At 44.2% G+C, this 22,887-nt stretch overlaps 1 protein-coding gene and 1 pseudogene across 6 annotated transcripts in view; one reads left to right on the top strand and one right to left on the bottom strand.

The window, feature by feature from the left end:
- RALB (RAS like proto-oncogene B) overlaps nucleotides 1-22,887 on the bottom strand; it is a 96,430-nt gene that overhangs the window by 25,424 nt on the left and 48,119 nt on the right. The gene's annotated exons all lie outside the window — the stretch shown is intronic.
- Nucleotides 2,843-4,458, top strand: LOC150021851 (protein SET pseudogene; annotated as a pseudogene).

Genomic DNA, 22,887 nt, shown 5'->3' on the forward strand with positions numbered 1-22,887 from the left:
CAAAAGGGCATATGATAGGCTTAAAATACTTTGCATAAACATGACAAGGTGATAGCCAAGCCTTTCCTGAAGGGAAGCTATTCTGCCCCCAGGTAAAAAGGTGGATGATAGGCTTAAGATAGTTTTTATAACCATGACATATGGTGCTCCTGGTCATCATTTATAATTAGGGAGAGCCATGGATTGAGGGATGGGGGGGTGACCCACATGGCCTGAAAGGGGGTACATGGGAGTCGGCTAGCAGCTCTGGTATGTAAGGGGAAAGCCTCGTAGTTTGGAGAGAGTACTCCAGGAGGCGGTCTGGAGTTAAAAAAGGAGACACATTGGAAAACCTGCCTGGAGAACAAGGCAGCACAGCTGATGAGGCTGGAATTGTCGGGACCTGCCTAACCAAGAACGGATTAGTTGAAGATGCCTGAAGTGCCGAAGAGTGACCAGGAATACTGAGCTGTGGACTTCTGCTTTTCTAAAAGAAACGGTACCTCTGACTGGCGTATTCTGAAACTAGCCTAGTTTGGCAGGGGGAGGCAGTACTAAGTGTTTGGGGTGTTTTAAAGGGAGCAAGACATAATGGTAGAAAACCACCATTATTCTGAATCTGTAAAACTTTCAAATAAACCCCCCTTTTCTTTTCCACCAAACTTTTGTATTGAGAATTACCATTCTTGGCAGTGGGCAATCGGACCCCACAGTTGTTCCAGAAGAGCATAGGCTGAGGTTCTGTAACAGTTCCAGCTGCTCCTGAGTGCCAGCCACATCCTCAGCTCCTTACTTGGCTTGGTTTTTTATTTCTCCTTTGAGTCAATGACATTCACTAGTATCCTTTCAATAAATCCCCCTTTGTGCTGTGAGCTCATTTACCTCGCATTTCTATCATTTCCAACCAAGGGATTCCTAACTGACCGTACTTACGGCTTTAAAAGTATACATACAATTCAAGTGCAGGGAATTAGACCCAGGCAGGGCCAAGGGAAAAATATGACACAAAAGTACTTCCTTCTGAATGAATACAGCTAACGCCAGCTGAAGGTGTTTTCAGAAAATTCAAATATTCTGTCCTCTTGTATAAGAGATAAAGAAGCCAGTGACTCTCAAGGCAGAAGAAGATAATTAACAGATGAATCATGGAAAAGGGGCCAGGAAATGACATTCCGTAGCTCCTCACACATATCTCTGGGATCAAAAGGAAGAAGAATGTCATCACCAAACACAGAGAAATGGGAAGATGTAGCTAGATAACTGCAAATAAGTTGGAGATAGACCTATAACTAGATTACCTTTAGTTAATCACGCCCTGAGTTAAGTAGTTAATTGTGTTAGATTGTGAACCTGGATTAACCAGTAATGGAAAAACGAGGGAGAAGGAAAGGGTATAAAACCAGTTTACTTTGTCGACTTCACGGGCGCATGCCCCTGGCTGCCCTGGCTAGCTGTGCACCCGACTCTGCAGACCCATGAATAAACGCCTCACTTTGCTGCTGAAGTCCTGTGTCCTGGTGTTTTATTGTATGTTTCTCACACATCTATGGTTAGGACTCTTGTCCACAATGAAAGAAACCCCAATTGAAAGTAGCTTAATAAAAAAAATATTGTTAAGTTATTTATTGGCTCAAATACACTACATGTCTAGGAATAATACTTATTTCAGGGGCTCAAATGATGTCTCCAGAACCCAATTTTCTCTAATTCCTTTCTTTTTCTGCTTTTCACATATTATTTCTTCCACTACAATTAAAACTCCATGAGGTCAGGCACCAGGTCTACTATTTTCCTCTCCTGTAGGAACATTTCCCTTTATAAACATATAAATCATGCTGCAACCTAAATAACAAGAATTTTACCGAAACTGTGGTCATCATAAAACCTAGTACGCTGTGTAAATTTAACCCTTGGATTCACCCATATCTTATTTCCATTACTTATTGTCAAAAGTACAAAAAGTTTAAGTCATTACGTTCTTATTTCAAAAGCAAAGTTTGACAAGTAGGTAACAATTTTTAAAGCTTTGAATATTTGTCACTAAAGAATTTGAATATCTTAAGATTGAACATATTATGAAGTTATCATTATTAGTTATGACACAGGCCCTTCAAACAGAAATTACCAGATCATCAAGTAAAGTAAGTTTATTTATTAAACAAGTCTCAGTGTAAACAAAAAACTGTAGTCTTAATGGTTTGATATTTCAATACAATATGCAAAGTCCCTACAACAACCTAGTTTTTAAAAGAATCTATCATTTTACCCACTGATTTAAGTAAGGACTTCTAATCATTTGATTGCTATTCAATGGACAGTGATTTCTGACTGACCCTTGCAGTGGAGAGCAGAATCAGAATGGCTAAGGACAGGACTACATGAAAGTGTCTCGGAGTCCCTCAGCTCTGGGGCCTGCTGTTCACCCAAAGACAAATTTCTATCAGTTGGCTAACAATCTTTTAACAGATACAAACTCAGTATGGCTGCTGCTGGATCTCTGTTAAATCTTTCTTTTAAATGAAGATACTCGGCCTTGACTGCTCTATTTGATAAATTTGTGTATTTTTATTGCTTTTCATTAATTTGGGCATTCCAGTAATGAGAGTCTTGGCAAGGTACCACAGTTCTCAGTTCTCCTTCTACATATTCAGTCTTTCCTACACAAACTTAAAGGAGGAAACTCAAATTTTCCCCTCCCCCAGTGCAGCTGCTATTGTCATTAGCATCAGGGAATAGAATATTTTTATATTCTCATACATTTATGACTCCATTTCCATGCCTATAAAAAAGTTGAATGAGTTCTCAGCGCTTCTTCCAGCAGCGCAACTTCCTTTCGGCCTCATTCTCCGACTTATCTCCCAGCATGGCCCCCAAATGCCAGGCTTTACTGCCCCCCCAGACGAAGAAACCGAGACCTCCTCCTGCCCCCAAGCCCGAGAAGAAATCCACCTCTCACGACTTGCGAAAGGAAGAAAAAGAACAGCAGGAAGCAATTGAACATATTGATGAAGTACAAAATGAAATAGACAGACTTAATGAACAAGCCAGTGAGGAGATTTTGAAAGTAGAACAGAAATATAACAAACTCCGCCAACCATTTTTTCAGAAGAGGTCAGAATTGATCGCCAAAATCCCAAATTTTTGGGTAACAACATTTGTCAACCATCCACAAGTGTCTGCCCTGCTTGGGGAAGAGGATGAAGAGGCACTGCATTATTTGACAAGAGTTGAAGTGACAGAATTTGAAGATATTAAATCAGGTTACAGAATAGATTTTTATTTTGATGAAAATCCTTACTTCGAAAATAAAGTTCTCTCCAAAGAATTTCATCTGAATGAGAGTGGTGATCCATCTTCCAAGTCCACTGAAATCAAATGGAAATCTGGAAAGGATTTGACGAAATGTTCAAGTCAAACGCAGAATAAAGCCAGCAGAAAGAGGCAGCATGAGGAACCAGAGAGCTTTTTTACCTGGTTTACTGACCATTCTGATGCAGGTGCAGATGAGTTAGGAGAAGTCATCAAAGATGATATTTGGCCAAATCCATTACAGTACTACTTGGTCCCTGATATGGATGATGAAGAGGGGGAAGGAGAAGAAGATGATGATGATGATGAAGAAGAAGAAGGGTTGGAAGATATTGATGAAGAAGGGGATGAGGATGAAGGTGAAGAAGATGAAGATGATGATGAGGGGGAGGAAGGAGAGGAAGATGAAGGAGAAGATGACTAATGGAACACTGATGGATTCCAACTTTCTTTTTTAATTTTCTCCAGTCCCTGGGAGCAAGTTGCAGTCCTTCTTTTTGTTTTTTGTTTTCCTCCTCTTGTGCTCAGTCTCCCTGTTTTTGAGGTCTCTTTTCTCTCCTTTACACCATGGTTCTCACCTTATTGGGGGGGGATGTACCTTGAGCAGAATACAGTGGGAAAAGAATCTCTGCCCCTTTCTGTTCCAAATTAATTGTTACCCCTTCCTATCTTGACAAAAACTATGGAATCAACACCACCGTGCTCTGTGGGAAAAAAGAAAAACCTCCTGCTTCCTTAGCTCTGCTGGAAGCTGGAGGGAGCTAGGCCCCTGTGTAGTAGTGCATAGAATTCTAGCTTTTTTCCTCCTTTCTCTGTATATTGGGCTCAGAGATCACACTGTGTCTCTATGTGAATATGGACAGTTAGCATTTACCAACATGTATCTGTCTACTTTCTCTTGTTTAAAAAAAGAAAAAAAAAAAACTTTAAAAAAAGGGGGGGTTATAAAGGTCGGCAAAGGGTGGGTTTCAGATGTCTGGGTGGGTTAAGTGAGCATTTTGACAACACGGCTTCTCCTTCGGCATGTTTAATTGTGATGTTTCACGGACATCCTTGCAATTGAAGATGACACTTTTAAAATAAAACTCTCCTGATGATGACTTGAGCCCTGCCACTCGATGGGAGAATCAGCAGAACCTGTAGGCTCTTATTCGGAATTGACAATCTCTATTGTAATTTTGTTCTTGTTTATTTTTAAAATTTCTTTTTGTTTCACTGGAAAGGAAAGATGATGCTCAGTTTTAAACATTAAAAGTGTACAAGTTGCTTTGTTACAATAAAACTAAATGTGTACACACACACACAAAAAAAAGTTGAATGAAATGATCTAGGTTCCTTTCCAATTTTTTTTCCTGAAATTAAATCTGCAAAACAACTTAAATGAGTGATGCTGTATGACTAAGGAAATTTGTTTTAGGTATTTCTGTTCTGTAAGGAGCTTCTCTTTATCTGTTCTCCCACCAAAAGAAAAAAAAAAAACTAAACTAAAACAAAACCAGAAAGCTCTGAAGTCACTAATCTTAAGCACCCTGCTTCTGGTTTGTACCTCTATGCTTATGTTGCTCCTTCTGCCAGGAATGCCCTTTCTCCTGATGAAGGTTACCTGTAATTTCACACTCAGCCTAAACGTTTCCCCTACCACCTTCCTAATTTCCGCCAGCATAACTGACTCTCCCAGTCTAATTGGGCCCCACAACTATCAATGAAACCTACTGTTTCACTGAGGTAAACCAGTAATCTGGATGAGGTCTGTCTCTCCCACCACACTGAGAGCTGCCCATTCATTTTTGTGGGCCAGTGTACCTAGTATGTAGGAGATACCCAATACATGGTGAATAAAAAAACTTCTCCATCTGGGTTGTGAGGCCTCAAGAGGACAAGTCGTAACTGGCAAACTTTGAAAAGTCAACTTACAGGATGACTTTCGTGAACTACAGAGCAACAAAAAATGGTGGGAAGTAATTTGCAAGCTCTTTTTTTCTAAATTTTATTATACTGTATTTTTTCCATTACCATTTATCTCCCCATATCCCATTCCACCTCCATCCACCCCCCTTCCCCCATGCTCCACAATCACCATACCGTTGTCCGTTTCCATGCTCTGATTTTTTTTAATGTAGTTTTTCTGAAATGAAGTCCTCTCCCACCAGGCCTCACCCTCAGTGGATCTGGGGATTTCTCTGGCTTTAGAGAGTCCTACCAAGTTATATAATACAAACTCCAGTTCCTTCTGCCTGCAAAAGCAGCCTCAGGGACATCAGAGCGACTTCATCTCTCAATAGCTGAAGGGTCAGATTTGGAACTAAGATACATGTCTCTGTTTCTGAATTATGTACCCAAATAAAATCCTGTTTAGAGATGTGCTACTATTTCTACTTTTACTAGTATATCAATATACACTCAAACAGAACTTGTATAACTTGCAAGGTCACTTAACTAAATAATGGTAGGGCTAGAATTAGATCCCCAGCAGTCTAGCTTCAGAGTTCACACTCTGAGCCATAACACTGGGCTGTTCCATTAGTGGACTGCAGTGGGGTGAAATACTGGAATTTATATCAATGGCACAAAAGCTCATTAAAGAGAAAGAAATGCACAGGCCACTAGAGCAAGAGTTCTAAAACAAAGACCTGGGAGGAAACGTGCAACAAAAAGCAGTTATTATATACAAAAAAAAAAAAAAAAAAACCCTGAAAACAGGAACTTCAATACATAGTTGTACAACATGTTCACAGCAGCATTATTCACAACAGTCAAAAATGTGGAAGCAACCCAAATGTCCACTGATGGATGAATGGCAAACAAAATGTGGTACACACACACAATAGATATTGTCTAAAAAGGAATGAAATTTTGACACACGCTACAACATGAAAGAATGAATCTTGAAGACATTATGCTAAGGGAAGTAAGCCAGACACAAAGGACAAATACCATGATTTCACCTATATGATGTACCTGGATAGTCAAATTCAGAGAGATGGAAAGTAGAAGAGTGGTTGCCAAGGTCTAGATGGAGGGGAGGATGAGGAGTTAGTGTTCAGTGGTACAGGGTTTCAGGGTGGTATGATAAAAAATGTTTTAGGGATGGATAGTGATTGTATAACAATGTGAATGACTAGTTGTACACTTATAAGTGGTTAAAATGGTCAATTTTATGCTATGTACATTATAAAACAATTTGTTTTTATCCTCTCCCAAGGACATGCTTGAAAGGACAAAGCTGGCACCATTTGCTATCATGGCACATTTGCCCAGCAGGCCTATGACCTTGTTAAACATAACTGACATTTCACTCTTCTGAGCTTGCCCCCAGGACTGGAAATTACTAGAAAGCAAGAACAGAACGTGACTAACTGCTCCCTACAGCTACAGGCAGAAGAAAAGATTGGAACAAACTGCAGCCCAGGGGCCACACAACAGCAACCTCTCACACCTTTTTTAATCCAATTATAATCCAATAAAAGCTCAAAGCCCCCACCCTTCAACAGTGGTGTATCTTTCAATACCATGACACTCTCCTTTCTTGTGGCGTGAATAAAAACTTTACTCTCTACACTTTCTTCTTTTTGTGAATTCTTTCACGGCCTGCATCACCGACCACCCTAACAACTTGAAGTCTGGAGTCTAGCATTAGGAAACTAATGACCTTGGTCAAATTGCTTTCCTTAGCTGCAGTCTGATCTATAAAATACTCAGATACCTGTATCCTCAGGGTTACTATGAAGATTAAAAAGAAAATGTAAGGGACAAAGAAGCCAGGGACTCCCAAACCAACAGGAGATAATTAACAGATGAATCATGGAAAAGGGGCCAGGAAATGACATTCCGCAGCTCCTCACACATATCTCTGGGATCAAAAGGAGGATGACTGCCATCACCAAACACAGAGAAATGGGAAGATGTAGCTAAATAACTTTGCAAATTAGTTGGAGATAGACCTATAACTAGACTACCCTTAGTTAATCATACCCTTAGTTAAGTAGTTAATTGCTGTTAGATTGTGAACCTGGAGTAACCAGTAATGGAGAAACAGGGGAGAAGGAAAGGGCAGGGGGAGCTCATTGTGTTACTATAAACCAGTTTACTTTGTCTACTTCACGCACACATGCCCCTGGCTGGCTGTGCGCCCAACTCTGCAGACTCATGAATAAACGCCTCACTTTGCTGAAGTCCTGTGTCCCGATGTTTTATTCTGAGTGTTTCTCACAATTTGGAGGCCCGTCCAGGATCCTCTGCCTGTGTGCGGGAAGGGACTCTGAGCCGAGGCGGGGAGACGCGTCCTACCTGCTTTTGGGTGGCCTGCTCAACACAAAACCCACCCACCTCACAGTGTCAGGAAACGGACTTGAGACTTCTTGTTGGAACAGCAGTAGAACCAATGGAGGGGAGAAACAAAAGCAAACACCACGGCAACCAGGCAACTTTGTGCACAAGCTAAGGTAAGAAAATTGGACTTAATTACTGCCTTGGTGGTTGGGCACCCTCGGAGATCAAGTGTGTGTGGCTGAGACATATCTCAAGATACAAAGCGAGTGTGTAGTCCCAATCTGCAGTTTCGTTCTCCTGTGGGGGAAATGGCCAGAGATGGAGGAAGCGGATCTTGGGCTGTGTGCAAGAAACCCCCAATAAGGGGGGCTGAGCTCATGGTGTCTCCATATACAAGAAAGCTCCAGTAAGAGGGGTTGAGTATATGGGGGTCTGTATACAGGAAACTTCCAGTACGAGGGGTTGAGTATACAGGGTGTGAACAAGAAACTTCCAATACCAGGGGTTGAGCTCATGGGTTCATGTTCAAGAAATCTCCAGTAAGGAGGGTTGAGGACAAAACCAGAGTTTGTGTTCAAGAAACTTCTGGACTTCTGGCCAAGATGGAGGCCTAGACTGACATGCTCTGTCTCCCTCCACGACTAAGAAGGAATCCGTCGTCGGCAGCCGTCCGTCTCGAGAGACGATGGTCTAGCTTCTTAAGAGTCTATCTGCACCGCCGAGAATGGCTGTGCAGTCCGACTCGGGAGTGACACGGTATCTGTCTCCTCCCGTGTTGAATCGACATCTTGCGATGACGCTGGAGTGTCCTCTCCAGTGAAGCTGAAGCTACAGAGCCTGGGCGGGGTGATATGGAGGGTCTGCTGTTGCCCATGCAGCAGACCCCCCCCTCTCTTCGCAGCTGAAGGGTCCAAGGGAAAGACGGAGTCAATACAGCTTGGCTTCAGGTGCGCCGCAGGAGTTGCCGGTGTTGACTACAACGTCAAACCGCCTTAGGGACTCCGGCTCCGGATTTTCTGTCGGGGTTTACTCCCCTTGCCTTTCCCCTGAAGAGGTATGCCGCAAGGCAGCGGAGGTTTTTTGGAGTCAGAGTTTTCCTTCTCTGATGTAAGAAGGAATACATCTACCGCAAAACCAGAAATACCCAGAAGTTCCAGAAAATAAAGCTACATGGAAGTCCAACGTATGAAGTTATAAACAAGTGGTGCTCGTCCAGACAGGCAGGAAGGACGAAGCCAGGGCAGAGAGGTCAAGCTGTGCTGGCAGCGGCAGCAGCGGCGACAGCGGCAGGATAGCAGTAAACACAGACACTCGTATTTAGAAAGAGGCAAGAAACACCTGGGGAGCACCCCTGGCTACAGACCAGACCCATCAGCTCACGGTTCCAACGCCGGAGAAGGCAGACCCCCATTACCTCAAACTGTTAAGGCCCAGGGGGCGGGGGGGGGGGCGGGGGGGGACGGAAAAGGAGAAGGCAGACCCCCATTACCTCAAACTGTTAAGGCCCAGGGGGCGGGGGGGGGGACGGAAAAAGAAGCTCCTGGTATCTCAGCAGAGTGTAAACGGCAAGAATCCATCTTAGAGCCCTGCCCCCACACAAAACGCCACAGCATAGTGAGAAGGGTCACTCAGTACTGATGAGTGCATGGGGCTCTGCCCCCTATAGCATAGGAGGTGTGACAGCCCCACCCAGGAAGCAAACACAGAACTGTCAGAATGGCACAGATCATGATCGACATCCCAGTGATACAGCTGACCAGACAGCAAATATTTGCCCTAACAGCTCAGCAGATAGGAAATATTTCTGAGGCACAGTTAAGAGCTTTGATTATAAGAATGCTTACAGACCTGACAGCTGATCTTAAACAACACGGGGAAGAAATGAAGGCTAGTCCTGCTGAAATGAACAAAAACACATACGAAACTAATGGTGAGGGAAAGAAAACCAGGGATCAAATCAACAGATTGGAACATAGGGAAGGAACAAACAGTCAACCAGTGCAGAAAGAAGAAATGAAAAGTGAGGAAAATGAGAAGAGGCTCAGAAACCTATGGGACAGCTATAAGCAAGCCAACATCCAAATCATAGGGTTGCCAAAAGGTGAAGAAGAAAAACTAGAAATAGAAAAATTATGTGAAAAAGTAATGAAGCAGAACTTCCCGAACTTGGGGAAGGAAATAGACTTACAGATCCAGGAAGCACAGAGAGTTCCAAAAAAACTGGACCCAAGGAGAACCACACCAAGACACATTATAATCAAAATGTCAAAAATTAAGGATAAAGAGAGAATCTTAAAAAAAGCAAGAGAGAAGAGAATTATGTACAAAGGGGTCCTAATAAGACTGTCAGCTGATTTCTCAAAAGAAACTCTGCAGGCAAGAAGGGCCTGGCAAGAAATATTCAAAGGAATGAAAAGCAAAAACCTACAGCCACGATTACTCTATCCAGTGAAGCTGTCATTCAGAATAGAAGGGCAGAGGAAGTGCTTCCAGGACCAAGTAAAACTGAAGGAGTTCATCAGATCCAAACCACTATTATAACAAACTATGAACATTACAATGAAAACTGTATCACAACCACCAACAACAGAAACTAGGGTATTGAAACAAAGGCAGACTAAGTAGGCAACAAGAGTGGGAAAAGAATTATACGTATGGAGAACATATTGGGGAGAGGTTAGCTGGGAGGAGGAAAGAGGGAAAGGGAGGGAGATGGTACAGGAATTAAGAAGCATAGTAGGAGGGAGTGGAGTAGACAGGAAGATGTTGAGAAGAACTATAAGCACAACCAATGGTTATGGACTGGGGGGGGCAAGTGGAGGGAGGGGGGTTACTGGGTGGAGGGGAACAAAGGCAAAAGAAATTGGGACAACTGTAACAGCATACTCAATAGAGCATTATTTTTTTTAAAGACCAGATAGGTACAGGGTTTATAAAAAAAAAAAAAAAAAGGAAGATATTAAACACATGAGAATTATTTCCAGATGAGTACTGCTTATAGGTGAGTTAGGGGCAGCCACTCCTAACCACAATCACATCCTGGGGTTCTCTTTCAAGCCCTACAAATAAATAAATAAAACAAAACTCTAAGCACCCCCCAAAAAAGAAACTTCCAGTAAGGGGGCGGCGGGGGGGTTTAGGACACAACCAGATTCAGCCAGAGCCACAGGAATCGACTGAGGATGGGAGATAAAAATTCTAAGCCTAGGGAAATTAAAGAAAATAGAGTAAAGAAACACTTCATAGACATTCCGCCCAATAGTCCGTCAGGGAAAATGTTAAGAGCATTGGGGAGAAGATGCCCAGATCCAGAATAAGGAAATACAGAAAATGGTAAAATATTGCTGTCTCCTTTGGCCAAAGGAACCCAATAAGGGGCAATCTGTTTTCTGCCCCAATTTGGGTCTGATGAAACTTGGGTTTGTCAAGCCCTGATATTATATGTAAGTGATCAGGCATCAGCTTCTAAGGAAGAGACGGAATATGCTCTCTGCTGGTTACAACCTATCGGCAGGTCTACATGTCTCTTCCCTGTAAAAGAAAAAGAAGATAAAGCCTGTGACCCTCTGTCCTGTCTCCCACCGCCTTATGGCCCTGGCCAACTGGTGGCCAACTGGGCACAGGCACCGCAGACAGACAGTACAGACTAATCAGGCCAGGGGCACCTAACAGGTGCCCAACTGGTAGCCATGCCCACAATACCCACAGCACTGGCGGGAACTTACTCTAGATTAAGAAAAGAATTAGAACAATGTAAACAAGACCTGAAGAACTTTCCCATTCCCTCAAAGCATCTGATGGTTCCCCTTAGGAAGGTCCCCATGGGCCCAGGACAAATTGGATATGTCAATGCTCCTTTAACAAGCACTGAAGTTAGAAACTTCAAGCGCAATATGAAGCGCTTGATAGAGGACGTCTTTGGATTGGCAGAACAATGAGATCAGTTCCTTGGACCCAGCATATACATGTGGACGGAATTAATGTCTATACTAGACATCCTCTTCAGTGGGGAAGAAAGGGGGAATGATCAGATGGGCTGCTATGAAGATATGGGAAAGGGAACAGCCCTCTGGTCAGGGAATTGTCCCGGCTGAACAAAAGTTTCCCAATATAGACTCTGAATGGGAAAATAATAGGTCGAGGACAGGGTTCAGATGAGAGACCTCAGGAATCTCATCAACAGGGGAATCAAGGAGTCTGTTCCCAGAGCACAGAATGTCTCCAAAGCATGCAAGATACAGTAAGAAAAAGATGAGATTCATCAGCATTCCTGTAAAGGCTTAAGGACCAAATTAGGAAATATTCTGGTCTAGATCCAGAGAACTTTGTAGGGCAAGGATGCTTAAAGGTCACCTTTGTAACAAAAAGCTGGCCATATATTTGTAAGAAATTGCAGAAGATAGATAGATAGAACTATCGAGGAACTCCTCAGGGAAGCTCAGAGAGTATACCTTAGAAGAAAGGAGGAGAAGCAGAAGCAGAAAGCCAAGATTATGGTCTCAACCACTGATAACGTTATCTAGGGGAGGCAAGGACTCTAGGAGAGAGTGCGGGAGGCAAGGACTCTAGGAGAGAGTGCCCAAGGCCTAAACAAGGGAAGCTGACGAACAGCAATGGGAAAAGAAAGTCTTTAACACCTGGTACAAGTGTGGGAAGCCCTTGCATGTCAAACAGGAGTCCAGACCTCCAGAAAGAGGGATCTTACTTACCAACCTCAAGACCTTTGATGAGGATTAGGGATGTAAGGGGCTCTTTTTAAACAGGTCCTACCAAGAGCCCTTGATAAATTTAAAGATGGGACCTCATAAGGAAGAAATCACAGTCTTAATTGATACTGAGGCAGCCCAATCATCTTTAACTTGAATTTCTGAGGAAAAACTATTAATGTCAGGGGGTAAAAGGGGAAGGATTTCAAGTGCCAGTTTTCCAGCAAATGCAATTAGAGCTAGGAGAAGAATTAACTGAAGAATCTCCTCTATATGTCCCTAAAGCTGGAGTGAACTTACTAGGCCAAGACTTAATTGTTAGGTTAGGCCTGGACCTCAGGGTAGAAGGACAAATTAAGGTCAAGATACATCTATTAACTGAAGCAGAAGAGCTGCAGATTGACCCCATAGTGTGGGCTAAGGAGGGAAGTCAAAGGGGGGCTATAGATTACTCCATTTGAAAGTAAACTACAGAAACCGGGGGAAACTGTCTGCAAATGTCAGTACCCCATTTCTATTGAGTGAAGGAAAGGTCTACAGCTGTTATAGAAACCAGGGTGTCCAAAAACAAACCCCGGAGTTTGTGGCTGGGGGATGGGGAAAAGGAAGCAGCTTTTAAGACACCTTTGCATACCTGGGGCTAGTTGCTAGTGTCTTTGTTATGCAAAATGGCTTTGATACTTCCAAGGCCCAAGAAGATGGGAGGAGTCTTGAACTGTGGGATGGTACTGAAGGAGCCTACAGAGCCTGCGTAAGGTTCTGTGAATGGTCAGAACTGGTTGCAACACCCACTGTGTCAGAGGACGCAGTCAGGGATATATAAGCAGCTGTGGACATTTTAGCTCAGTCTCGGGTCTCATGCTCTCTCTGGCTCTCTCACAGTCTCGCGCTCTTCCCCTCTCTACCTCTCTCCGACTCCGACTCTCCCTCTCTCCGTCTCTCCCTCTCTCTCCCTCTCTCTCCCTCTCTCTCCCTCTCTCTCCCTCTCCTTCTCCCTCTCTCTCTCTCTCTCTCTCTCTCTCTCTCTCTCTCGCTCGCCCCCTCCATGCGGCTTGGTGAAGGGGCCTTCTCCATGCGGATTAAAGAAACTGACTTCTCCATGCGGTTTTGGGAGGGTTCTCCAGGCTGCTTTAAGAGGCTCTCGCTGTGCAGTTTTGAGGAGAGGAGATCCACACTGTTTTCAGGGAGAAGGCAGTTTACAATTGTTAGAAACAAGGACATAGTGACTCTCAAACCAGTGAAAAGTCATTAGTAACAAAGGGCAAATGTAATTAAAGGGTCTTAAGGGCAAATGTAATTAGAGGGTCTCTGAGAAGGGAGCTGACAGCACTGGCATATCTACAAACCACAGAAGGGGCATTTAGATAACTGTTAGATTGTAACTCCGGAGTAACCAGTAATGGAGAAACGGGGAAGAAGGAGCGGGGAGGGGGAGCTAATTGCGTTAGGGCGGGGAAGCTAATCGCTCTCACTTTAGGGCAAAGAAGATAATCACTTTAGGGTGGCAATTTCAGGATGGAAAAGATAATCACTTTAGGGTGGCAATTTCAGGGTGGGGAAGCTAAGACTATAAAACCAGTTTCCTTTGTCCACTTGGGGCGCACATTCTCCTGGCTGTGAGGGTGCGCCCGGCTCTGCAGACTTGTGAATAAAGGCCTCGTTTTACTGCTCAAGTCCTGTGTCCCAGTTTTTATTGTGAGCGTTTCTCACACAAGGAGGCTGAGAATCCAGCTGGTTCTGCATTGAGAGCTGGAGGGCACCACAGCACAGAAAGGGCCTCCCCAATCAGAATTGAGTGATTGGCAGCTACTGGTAAAGCTGAACTGTGCCTAGGAAGTAGGGAAACGGTGTTTCCAGCTTTTCTAAGGCTGGCCTGGTTTGGTAGGGGGAGGCAGAACTATGTGTTTGTGGGCATTTTAAAGAACATAAGACTCAACAGCAGAAATCCGCAAATAATCTAAATCTATTTAACTGTTAAATAAACAATTCTTTTTTTCTTTTCACTAAACTCTGGTATTCAGTTATGATTCTGGCGGCGGGCAATCGGGCCCCTAACTAAACGGCATGTGGGTTCTGTTTCAACAGAAGCAGCCCAGAGGTTCTGTTACACAACCAGTTATTCAAAAGCTCTTGCAAGATGGGCTTTTGCAGCCATGTATGTCCCTCTTTAATCCCCCCATACTCCCCATCAAGAAACCTGACGGCAGTTACGGGTTGGTCCAAGACCTAAGAGCCATAAACCAACTCGTCCAGACCCACCATCCTGTTGTCCCTAACCCCTCTACTCTCCTCAGTAAGATCCCCTTTGAACATATGTGGTTTAGTGTAGTAGATCTCAAAGATGCATTTTGGGCTTGTCCCCTCGCTCTAAAAAGCAGGGATTTACCTTTGAATGGGAGGGCCCATCCACAGGCAGGAAGCAGCAATATCACCAGACTGTCCTGTACCAGGGCTTTACAGAAACTCCAAATCTGTTTGGCCAAGCTCTTGAAGAAATCCTTACAGAATTTCTTCCCACGGGACACACTCAATTACTACAATATGTAGATGACTTATTCCTCTCTGGTCCTGATCAAGAGGAAGTGCACCTCTCTACAATCTTCCTCCTTAACTTCTTAGGCCAGAAGGGGTTGCATGTGTCCAAAGAGAAATTACAATTTGTAGAACAAGAGGTAAGATACCTGGGCCATTTAATTAGTGCAGGAAGAAGAAAAATCAGCCCTGAAAGGATAGCTGCTATTACTACTCTACCCCTATCCCAACTAAGTGAGAATTCAGGAAATTCTTAGGGCAAACTGGGTACTGCAGGCTCTGGATAGTCATATGCTCAGAAAACAAGACTATTATATTTAAGGCTGTTAGAACAAGAGTCAGATCCTCTCCAACAAGACAACTGAAGGGACTGATGCAGTTAATGAGTTAAAACAAGCTCTATGACTGCCCAGATTTGGCCCTCCCTTCCTTACAGAAACCCTCCCACCTCTGTCACTGTGGACCAGGGCACAGCCCTCAGCGTTCTGGCTCAGGAACGGGCAAAGGATACCCAAACTCCTTGATCCAGTCTCTCAAGGGTGGCTGGAGTGTGTCCAGGCGGTGGCTGCTACAGCTATTCTAGCAGAAGCAAGCAGGAAGTTAACCTCTGGAGGGCCTCTCACTGTAATCTCACCCCACCGAGTGAGAACAATTCTAAACCAGAAGGCAGGGCGGTGGCTAACTTCCTCTAGGATTCTTAAATATGAGGCCATCCTCCATGAGAGGGATGACTTAACAAGCTCACAGAGCTCAAATCTGAACCCCGCTAGCTTCCTTTGGGCAGGAGAAGAAGAGACTCAAGAGGTTTTAGAACATAACTGCCTTGATGTCATTGAATACCAGACTAAGATCAAATCAGACTTAAGGGGGAAGCCCTTACAGGGTGGACTGTCCCTATTCATTGATGGCTCTTCCCGAGTAATCAATGGAAAAAGACATAATGGTTATGCCATCATTGATGGGGATTCCCAAGCTCTCTCTGAGGGAGGCTGGCTACCTAATAATTGGTCTGCACAAACTTGTGAACTCTATGCTTTAGGGCAGGCATTGAAATTACTAAAGGACCAGGAAGGAACAATCTATACAGACTCCAAATTATGTCTATGGGATAGCACATATCTTTGGAAAATTTTGGCTAGAACGAGGATTAATAAAATAACAGGGGAAGCCCTCGCTGCTGTGGCTCAGTGGGTTGAGTGTTGGCCTGCGAGCCAAGTGTCGCTGTTTCGATTCCCAGTCAGGGCACATTACTAGGTTGCACTTCAGGTCCCCAGTTGTGGGCGCAAGTGAGAGGCAACCACACAGTGATGTTTCTCTCCCTCTCTCCTTTCCCCTCTCTCTAAAAATAAAATAAACAAGCAAATAAATAAATTATTTCTTTTTAAATAGCAGGGGAAAAGAGCTAGTACATAAGAAACTACTCAAGTCAGTCCTAGATGGCCTCCTTCTTCCCGTGGAAGTTGCTATGGCCCATATTAATGGACACTAGAGTGGGGGATCATATGAGGCTAGAGGAAATAGACTAGCTGATAATGCAGCAAAGCAGGCCGCGCTAGAGGGAGAAAGCAAAATCCTCCGTCTGATTCCTAGTCTCCCTTCAGTGTCAACAGCTCCAACCTTTTCCTTGGAGTAAATTTAAAAAAACTAACCCAGATAGGAGCACCTAAAGATGCGACTGGAAAATGGAAACTCCCATATAGGAGGGAAATGCTCAATAAGCAAATTCTCAGGGAAATTATGATAGTATCACATCAAGGCAGCCATTGGGGACCTCAGGCCCTCTGTGATACAGTCCTCAGACAAGATGGGGGATTTGGAATTTACACTATAGCTAAGCAGGTCTGCCATGGATGCCTCATATGCCAGATGGTAAACAAACAGGCACTACGTGAAGTACGCACTGGAGGAAGGCCATTAGGACTTCAGCCCTTCTAAAGCATTAATTTTACTGAAATGCCAAAGGTCAGCCACCAAAAATTCCTTAGTCATAGTAGATCATTTTTCTGGGTGGATAGAAGCCTTTCCGCTTCCATCAGCCACAACAAGCAAGGTGGTTAAGATAATCCTTCAACAAATCATCCCCAGATTTGGCTTAGTAGAGAATATTGACTCAGACAATGGAAGTCATTTTACCTCTCAAGTGTTAAAAAGGGTTATGAATAGTTTAGATATCCAATGGGATTATCATACTCCCTGGCACCTCCCCCCCTCAGGCTGAGTCAAACATATGAATCAGACTCTAAAGAAACAACTAACTAAATTAACCCTGGGACCAAGCTCCCATGGACCAAGTGTCTTCCACTGGCTCTCCTTAGGATTAGGACAGCTCCTAGGAAGTATACTGAAATCTCTCCATACGAGTTCCTATATGGACTCCCTTTCCTAGGAAAGGGGATTGAGATACACACTCTAGACACCAAGGGTCAGTTCTTAATAATTTATATACTGGCAATTTCATCTACTCTTGCCTCTCTCTAAGTAAAAGGTCTCCTTGTCCAGACCCTGCCGCTCGAGCTCCCAGTTCATCATTTCCAGCCTGGTGATGAGGTCCTGATCAAGTCCCAGAGAGACGAAAAACTTCAGCCTACATGGGAAGGACCATTCCAAGTGCTCCTAACCACCAAGACTGCTGTGAGAACTTCTGAAAAAGGGTGGACTCATTACACTAGGGTAAAGGACCAATAGAAGAAAAAGCAGAGACTAAGTGGTAAGTAACCTCGAAGAAGGGAAAGACCCTCTAAAGTTAACTCTCAAGAGAAAGCTAAGATGTTCCTTAGGAAGTGGTGTGGGCCCACATGGTTTTGCTGGATGTCAATCCTCTATCAGAATGCTCTGGGTTGGGTAAGGCCAATAAACCTAATAATTAATGTAACTGAAAGTAAAACTCCCCAAACCCTCAAGTTTGATGCATGCCAGGTTTTACCCTGCAGGTACCTCACCTATCAACGCTGGCTGTCATCTCAGGAAAAATATCTCTGTCCCTATTTAGAAAATAAGGGGGTTTTTACATATTTAGGGAACATCAGTCCATGCCCCACCTGGGAGGATACCTGGTGGACAACGACACCCTATGGGTGGATGGCTACTCACCCGGAGCGAGTGAAACCGCTCCAAGCTAAATTAACTTTCAGCAAGGGGACTCCTCCCCCAAACTGCCAGCCTCTCCAGGGCAATCTTCTCATTTCCAAGCTTAACCAGCCGCAGACCCTAACTCAGGAACCCCGTGCAGCTACCAGAGTTTATGGCTTAGGATGTTCCTGGCATGGATCCATTAGGGTGGCTGGGCCTATACTTAGTAACTTCATCCTCGGGAAATCCAACTTCCACCACCCAGGCCCCAGGACAATCTCAGGAACTGCCCCAGAATGATCCTGCCAAGATAAAGGTTTTTGAGGTATAAGATCTCAGGCAAACTCTAGAAATACAGACTGGATACGGGGACACAAATGCTAGGGTAGAATGGGTCAAATTTACCGTTAAATCCCTGAATAAAAGCAACTGTTATGCTTGCACCACAGGGAGACCCCAGGCACAGGTCGTACCATTTCCACTAGGCTGGGACTCTGACCCCTCGGGAACGGCCTGTATGCTCGCTCTCTACCAGGATGAGAATGCATGGGGAAACGAGACTTGCAGAAGCTTGTCTCTCCTCTTTCCCTCTATAAGGAGTAATGGGACTCAATTCCTCCCTTCATACTCAGTGGGGCCCATGAATTACTCTTCTTGACTCTCTAGGTGGGAAGCAAATTCGGGTACCCCTGTGGGAGACCTCCTAACATGCACTCATACCAGAAATGTGAGCAACCCAACAATGGGGCAGGCAGCTATGCTTCCCTCAGGATTCCTAGAGTGGATGTCTGATGGTATTGTGGGCAGAGGCGGCTTTGGATGGTCCTGCCGTACAGGTGGAGTGAAACCTGTGCTCTGGTTCAATTGGCTATCCCATTTACCCTAGCATTTCCAAAACTGGATCAAATAGCAACTATTAGGAAAAAGAAGTAAACAGCACCTGATGGATCATTAGATCCTTACATCTATATCGATGCCACTGGGGTCCCTAGAGGGGTTCCAGATAAGTTTAAGGCTAGGAATCAAATAGCGACAGGGTTTGAGTCAGTCCTCTTCTGGTGGTCAACAATGAATAAGAATGTTGATTGGATAAACTATATTTATTATAATCAGCAGAGATTTATTAATTATACCAGGGATGCTATAGAAGGAATAGCTCAACAGTTAGACAACACCAGTCAAATGGCCTGGGATGTGAGGTTCCCTGTCCTGCAGCTCCCTCGGCACGGGTGAAAGAACTGACTCAGAAACGAATTGTCTGAGGAGAGGGAAGGGTGAGCGTCTCTCATAGGAGATCACCGATCACTCTTTTCTCAGTCAGGGTTTTTATTGTATTTGCTACATGCAAAAATGTATGGGGTAAGCATGCAGACCTCCACCAATGGTTGGGAGTAACAAAGGGAAGCATAAATCAGCATAGGGAGATAGGCAGCAAGACTGTGAGGCGCCAAGGCATATCATGGAATGCCAGATGCCTCTAGTTACTTAAACGTTTTGTTTTCACATTCTACTGATAAGAATTTCGGGCTACACAGAGCAAGCAGGCTTCATTAGCTTCAAAGAGTACACTGCATTCCTATTCTACTTCTAACCCGCCCCCCCGAGAGTGTGGGACTGGCAGTATGGTATGTGGGGCGCATTTGCCAGCCGGTTAAGGCTTATAGGCCCATTCTGGTCCTAGCTTCACACAGCGGCTACAGCCCTCTGTACCATACATACCGGTCTCCTACACTGAGAGAATAGGATGGCACCAGATATGATGTTAGCAGAAAAAGGAGGTGTATGTGTAATGCTCGTGGAACAATGTTGCACTTTTATCCCCAATAATACAGCTCCTGAAGGGACTATCACTGAGGCTCTACAGGGACTAACCACCCTAGCAAATGAACAGGCAGAAAACTCAGGTACTGATGATCCAATGAAAGGATGGTTAGAAAACTGGTTTGGCAAATGGAAAAGAATGATCACATTAGTTCTTGTCTCCCTCATAGTAAGTAGTAGCAGGTGTCCTTACTGCTTTGGGCTGCTGTATTATTCCCTGCATCAGAGGTTTAGTTCAGAGATTAGTTGACACTGCACTAACTAAGCAGATGCCAGTAATTTACCAACAGAATAATCTCGTGGAGGCTGAAGAAAATCTTTGCTATGAGGCAGAGTCGAGAAATCCTCATGAGGTTTGAAGGGACATATTAGAGGTTTTAGTAGTCAATTTTCCAAAAGAGACAGGGGGGATTGTGAGGGACAAAGAAGCCAGCGACTCTCAAACCAATAGGAGATAATTAACGGATGAATCATGGAAAAGGAGCCAGGACATGACATTCCACAGCTCCTCACACATATCTCTGGGATCTAAAGGAGGAAGACTGTCATCACCAAACAGAGAAATGGGAAGATGTAGCTAGATAAATTTGCAAATAAGTTGGGAGACAGGCCTATAACTAGATTACCCTTAGTTAATCCCACCCTTAGTTAAGTAGTTAATTGTGTTAAGATTGTGAGCTCGGATTAACCAGTAATAGGGAAACAGGGGAGAAGGAGAAGGGAGGGGGAGTATAAAATCACATTAGTATAAAACCAGTTTACTTTGTCTACTTCGCATGCGCTTACCCCTCGCTGGCTGTGCACCCAACTCTGCAGACCCATGAATAAACACCTCACTTTGCTGCTGAAGTCCTGTGTCTGGGTGTCTTATTGTGAGTACTTTTCACAAAAACACCTATTATAATACCTGGCTCTGGGTAAGCACTTAACTGTTTTCTGAGTATCACTCTGATATTTTAAAAAATCTTGAGAAAGAAATTGGAAACAAAGAAGAGATCAGGCAAGGGAGATTTCTTTGCCCTGACAGCTGAGGAGACCCCTATCTAGAGCACACTAAAAAGGAAGAGTTCTGGTGTCTGGCCTCGCTCAGCCACTTACTCACTATATTGACTAGGCAAGTCACTTTACGCCACTGGGCCTCAGTTCTTCACCCAAAGAACAAAGACAATATTTGCCCTGCTGATCTCACAGAATAACTGGAAAGGAACAAATGGGAAAGGATGTACTGCTAAAGAACAAATTCAAATGAGTAAATTTGAAAATCTACTTGGCTTTATTAAGCACTCCATCTAACAACTAGAAGGGCACACAGAGGGATATACAAAATGGAAGGTTTTTATAGGCAGAAAGAGGGTAGACAAGAAAGTTAAACAAGTAGATTATTTCAGGCCAAGGTTACCTTCCCTTAGGAGAAGGTAGGATCTTATCAGGCGATGACCTCACTATTGCTGACCAGGGAATTCTACATTGATTGGTCTAAAATTCCATTCCTGGGAGAGGCTGAAACTGCAGTTAGGCTAGGTTAATATTCTTGGGGGGGAGGTGGAGGGTGGCTAACAAAAGTGACTCCATTTTGAATCTGTTTCTTTTTAATAGTACTAAAGGCTTTGAGAGCATTTTCAATACAGAAATAAAAGTAAGAGTATTAGCATCATCAACGGAGGACCTTTAGACCCTCCTTTCTCCTCTAGCACCTCAAAAGACAATGTCACATGCCTTCAGAGGCATTACTAATGGGCATTTCATGACCTACCCTAAATCTCCCCAAGCAGGTCCTGAAATTTCTCTAACAGAAACAGTCTTTCATTTCCTTCTCTTCCCTGCTGTGTCTGTGTACAAAGCCTAAGGGACCAGCACCAGGAAACTGCTACCTACCCAGCCAAGATTTGGAAACCACAGTGTTAGAACAGGGCTCACCATTTTCTAAAAGGGCCATATACTGCTGAACATACTGAGTCACCACAGATGTGCAGGCACCCCCACTCTTCCCTCTTACAGAGATTCTCATACCATCAGAATTGCATCCATCCCCTGAAATGACTAATCCTACCACCACACCATCCCACACCCTTGGGAACACCAGTAAACTCTTTAACACTCTCTACCTCTTCTAGGAATATTCCTCTACCTTCTGGCTTTTCCTGAGACTTGGGTGTGTCCTGGGGACATCAAATTTTTAAAAGATGCCATGTGCCTCAGGGCCAGGAAGTGATAAGTGCCCTTCCTCTTTCTCGCTGTCACTTCCAATTCAGTACCTCCCTCAACCCAATAATTTCCTCCTTCCTTTTGCAGAAGCCCGGTATCTTTAGGGTGCAGTTAATAACCTTCTCCCACCTTGCTATCATCTATAGTCCTCCTCTTCATTTCCCTCATTTATTGATGGTATTTGCTTCTGGTTCAGACTGCCTTTCTACTCAACTCCTGGCATCTTCCTCAGTGACAAACTTGGCCTCTCTCAAGTCCTTGACCTTCTTTTCTCCAGAAACTTTCCTTCATGCAGCCTAACTCTGCTAGGGCTGTATGTTGAACTTCATCATCATCAGGAAGTTTTCTCCCCTAAACCTCCAGCCTCAGCCACCACCTTCTGGTTCACTTGCTCAAATACCCACCCACCATAATGTTAGGCAGGATAGATAACAAACCAAGGCAAGGAAGAGGAGGGATACATGTCCCACCCACTGACTCAGCAGTCCTTAAAATGCTAGGTATCTTTTCCACTGTCTGGGAAAGAAAGCCTTTGAAACTGGGCTTTCATCCCAAAATCTGGAAGGCCAGAAAGGGCCCACAGGGGCCAAAGGAAGAAGCCCATCAATACCTTTGGGTATTTATGCCCCTGCCCTTGAAAACTGGCATACTCTTTAACTATCAATATCTAACTTCGTCAGCCCCATCCGCCAACTCCATAAGTCTGCAGAACAAAGGACTCTCTCTCTTGGCTCTCCCTGGCCACCAGGCCTCAGGCCACCCCAGCCTGGGCTCTTGCCACCCCTGCCCTTGCCACTCTTGCTCTTGCCTTTCTCCCCACTTTAGCTAGGCCCATTCTCTTCTGTGAGAATGGACCACCAATAAACCCTGCTGCACTTGACCATGATGGGGAACTCAAAGGAAAACTTTTAGTTTCAGATAATAGCTAATAAGCTTAGTTAATGAATGTATATAAAAAGCTATTGTTTCAGGAACTGAAGGTAAGACCACCTTGACT

The sequence above is a fragment of the Furipterus horrens genome, unplaced genomic scaffold (genome assembly GCF_987537825.1).
Source record: "Furipterus horrens unplaced genomic scaffold, mFurHor1.1.pri manual_scaffold_1, whole genome shotgun sequence".
In the NCBI taxonomy this organism is placed as follows: domain Eukaryota; kingdom Metazoa; phylum Chordata; class Mammalia; order Chiroptera; family Furipteridae; genus Furipterus; species Furipterus horrens.